This window comes from Sapajus apella, unplaced genomic scaffold (genome assembly GCF_009761245.1).
Source record: "Sapajus apella isolate SASKATOON/1434 unplaced genomic scaffold, GSC_monkey_1.0 scaffold654, whole genome shotgun sequence".
In the NCBI taxonomy this organism is placed as follows: Eukaryota; Metazoa; Chordata; class Mammalia; order Primates; family Cebidae; genus Sapajus; species Sapajus apella.
Genome location: NW_022437580.1, coordinates 6,305 through 10,681, shown reverse-complemented (window position 1 = coordinate 10,681; position 4,377 = coordinate 6,305). Strand labels below are relative to the sequence as shown.

Genomic DNA, 4,377 nt, shown 5'->3' with positions numbered 1-4,377 from the left:
ATAGAGCGAGACTGTCTCAATGCAATAAAGTAAAAAAATAAAGGCCAGGTGTGGTGGCTCAAGCTTGTAATCCCAGCACTTTTGGACACGGAGGTGGGTAGATCACGAGATCAGGAGTTCAAGACCAGCCTGGCCAAGATGGTAAAACCCTCGTCTCTACTAAAAATACAAAAATTAGCTGGTCGTGGTAGTCGGCACCTGTAATCCCAGCTACTCAGGAGGCTGAGGCAGAAAATTGCTTGAACCGGGGAAGCGGAGGTTGCAGTGAGCTCAAATGGCGTCAGTGCACTCCATCCTGCGCAACAGAGTAAGACTCCGTCAAAAAAAAAAAAAAAAGCACTTAAAAATCTCTGAGTGAGGGGGCCTGGGTGGTTCCAGGCCCGGGCCCCCCCCCACCCGCCGGACGGACCATGCTAAGTTCCACTGGCTTCTTCCGGGCTATTGACTGCCCCTGTTGGTCTGGGGCGTGAGGGGGTCCCTGCTAGCGACCCTACTGCCACTTCCGGTACTGCAGGACCTGGGTCCCCAGCGCACTGGATGATGGCGGAGCAGTGTGGAGTGGTGCAGCACTCCCCCATCCCCCCCTCCCCGGCAGCAGAGCTCGCTAGGAATGCCTGGGCCTACACCTGCTGGGCATCGCCCCTTCAAGCCTGTTGTTTCCTGAACCTCCCTCAGCCTCGGGCTTGATTATGACCCCTACAACCCCGAGCTGTCCAAGCTCCGGGCCGCAGAGAGAGAATGGCGCCCTCGGCCTGGGGGAGGAGCCGAGGCCTGACGTGCTGGAGCTGGAGCTGGAGTTGGTCAACCAGGACATCCAGGCCGTGCACAGTGAGGTAGAGCTGGAGCAGCTGAGCTACCGGGAGCTGCTGGAGATGGCCCGTGAGCACTGTGCCGCCAAGGACCCTGCCCTGGCACCCTGCAGCCCTGACATAGGCCCCATCATGGATTTGGATGACGATACCTTCCCACCGGCCTTCCACTACAGCCCCGGCAGCCACAGCCTGTTAAACCCCAATGCCAGCTACCATCCCACCCCGCTGGCCACCCCTGCTGAGCAAGGCAGCAAGTAATTGCTGGCATCCCCGGACAGGGGTCAGGGCAGAGGCAGAGGGGGCAGTGGTGCCCTGGAGTACGTCCCCAAGGCCGTGAGCCAGCCCCGGTGGCACAACCGCCCCATTTCCAGCGGCAAGTACGTGGTGGACAACTCCCAGCCACCCACAGACCTGGAGTACGACCCGCTCTCCAACTACTCCTCCCAGCACCCCAGCAGGGACAGGTACTGAAACAAGCATGCCGCCAAGTGGCCCCAGGGACCCCGCGGCAGCGAGCTCTACACGTCTGCCCCCAAGAAGCCCTGCGACCCTTTTGGCAGTTGTCATGCAATGTTCTCAGACTCGGAAGATGAGGCCGCCATGGTCCCTGGTGACCAGCCCACCACGGCCAGCACTCCCAAAGCCAGGGCTGACCCTGAGAGCAAGGCCTCTGGGCAGCCACCCTCCAAAGAGAGCCTGGAGGCTGAGGGGGGCGGCCTGCGTGAGACCAAGGAGACTGCCATGCAGTGCAATGTGGGGGACCACCAGCCAACCCTGGCCAAGCCCAGCTCCCCAGCCCAGGCCTTGCAGGATGGGGGCTGCCCCAAACAGGAGAAACTCAAGAGGAAGAAAAGCGGGGCCCCACCTGCCCCCCAGCTGTAAAGACGGTGCCCAGAGGAAGGACAAGACCAAAGACAAGTGTCAAGGGTGGGAGGAGAGGCCCTGTGTGGACAAGAAGGGCCCACAGGCCAGCAGCCCCCAGCTCAAAGCAGAGTGGTCAGAAGGGACCAAGCAGAAGCCATCTTCGGCCACTCCGTGGCCAGCTCAGGGAAAGGGAGGCCTGACTGGCCAGCTCAGCAACCAACCCTACAAGCAGGGATTCCCGACTGGGGGCCAGCAGAGTTTCACCCGGCCCCCTTCCAGCTCCCTGAGAGGAAGGGCGCCAAGGCTCAGTCGGGGAAGCTGGTGGAGTGCAAAGCCAGCTCGCTGGACGAGGGTGCCTCCCAGGATGCCCCCAAACTGAAGATATGGGCCCTGAGCCACGCTGACCTCTTTGGGGATGAGAGTGAGGACGAGGCCACAGGGCCGGCGGAACTAAGCGTGCCAAGTGTGTGGTCCTCCACACTCCCCGGCCTCAGCTCGGACTCAGACTCTGACTGGGCTTCCTGGAGGCACAGCAGCCTGGCCCCCAGTGCCGTGTCTAACCTCAGCAAAGCCAGTGGCTGCAGGGTTGTGTCCCAGGAGGTGGTGTTGGGGGGCAGGTTGGCCACCAAGACCAGCTTCTCGCTCAGCCACCCAAGCAGTCCCCGAGGGGAGGACCTGAAAGGGGCCGCCCTGTACAGCCATCTCAAGGAGCACCTGCTTACCCAGGACCAGCTCAAGGAGAACAGCTACACTTTTCCCTACTCGGAGCGGCCCGGGGGCGCCATCATCTTCACAGCTGAGAAGAAGAGGCCCAAGGACTCTTCCTGCAGGACCTGCTGCCGCTGTGGCACCGAGTACCTCGTGTCCTCCTCGGGCCGCTGTGTCCGTAATGAGGAGTGTTACTACCACTGGGGATGGCTGCACCAGAGCCGGGTGGCCAGAGGCTGGGAGACCCAGTACATGTGCTGCTCTGCTGCTGACAGCTCTGTCAGCTGCAGGGTTGCCAAGCAACAAATGCAGGACAGCAGGAAGGAGCGCCCCGAGGGCTTCCTGAAGACCTTTGAGGAAGAACTCTCCAGAGACGCCCACCTGGGGATCGACGCCCTGGATTGCGAGATGCCCTACGTGACCTACGGCCTGGAGCTGATGCATGTCACGGTGGTCGACACGGATGTGCACGTGGTCTATGACACCTTCGTGAAGCCGGACAACATGATTGTGGACCTCAACACCAGGTCTTCGGGCATGATGGAGGCTGACCTCACGGACACGAGTGTCACACTGCACAATGTCCAGGCCATCCTGCTGAGCATGTTCAGCGCCGACACCATCCTCATCGGACACAGCCTGCAGTGTGACCTCCTGGCCCTGAAAGTCATCCACAGCACTGTAGTGGACACGTCTGTGCTCTTTCCCCACCATCTCAGCCTTCCCTGCAAGCGGTCCCTGCGGAACCTCATGGCCGCCTACCTCAGACAGATATCCAGGACAATGCAGATGGGCACAGCTCCAGCCAGGATGCTGGTGCCTGCATGCACCTGGTGATTTGGAAGGTCCGAGAAGATGCCAAGACCAAGTGATGATGCCTGCCCGCCTCCTGCCCACCTCTCTTGCCACCCCCACTTGTCCTTAGCCCCAGGCCCCTTCCAAACAATGCAATAAATCTCCAGTAACCTGTTCACCTGGCGAGGCAGCCCAGAGCAGTGGGACGAGCTGGTGGCTGGAGAACGCCTCGCCCAGCCCATGTCCTGCCTGAGCGCCTCGCACCCCTCCCCACCCTCTGCCCCCCAGATCTCTGGCGTCTCTATAAACTGCTGCTGAAGAGACCAGGAGCAAGCTCACCCCCAACTGGCCCACAGCCCCCCCTGCCCCTCTGGCCAGGCCCTCGCCCCACTTCCCAGGTGGCAGCCGACACCTCTGCTCCTCACTTGGGGCGCGGGGTGGGCTTGTCCCAGGTTTGTTTGAGACAGTCTTTTTTTATTTTGTATTGCTATTTTTATTATTTTGATTTAAACCTGATGAGTTGCACAGCCCTTTACCACTGGGAAGAGTGGGCCTGCTGTCTTCCCACCTGGGGGTTGGGGATGGGACAGACTCCAGCGGGGGCCAGAGCCACACAGCCCGGCGTGGGCTGGACCTGCCTCTGGGCTCCAGAGGCTGGCCTGCCTTCGGGGCAGCCGGCTTCCACCACTCGCTGCCCCACCCCTGCACTCCGTGACCTCGGAGAACCTCATTAGCCCCAGGGCCTGCCGTTCACGGAGCCCACCAGCCTCCAGACACTGTCTTCCCACCGGATCCCCATCTTCCTTCACAGGCTCTCTGGATCCCCTTTCCCTCACCTCCAGTCAGGGACAGAATAAATGTTTGTATGGATTAAAAAAAAAAAAATCTCTCAGGCCAGGTGCAATGGCTCATGCCTGTAATCCCAGCACCTGGGGAGGCTGAGACGAGAGGATCACTTGGGCTCAGAAGGTCGAGGCCAGCCTGGTCAATAGAGCAACACCAGGTGTCCATAAAAAATAAAAAATTAGCTGAGCGTGGTGGCAGGAACATGTGATTCCAACTACTCGGGAGGCTGAGGCAGGAGAATTGCTTGAACCTGGGAGGTGGAGGTTGTTATGAGCCAAAATCACACCACTACACTCCAGCCTGGATGACTCTTAAAAAAAAATAAAAAGTAAAATTTAAAATAAATAAAAAT

The 4,377-nt window shown here is 59.8% G+C and overlaps 1 pseudogene; it reads left to right on the top strand.

Annotated features, from left to right (window-relative positions):
- Positions 1–410: 410 nt before the first annotated feature.
- LOC116546182 lies at positions 411–3,284 on the top strand (annotated as a pseudogene).
- Positions 3,285–4,377: the final 1,093 nt, after the last annotated feature.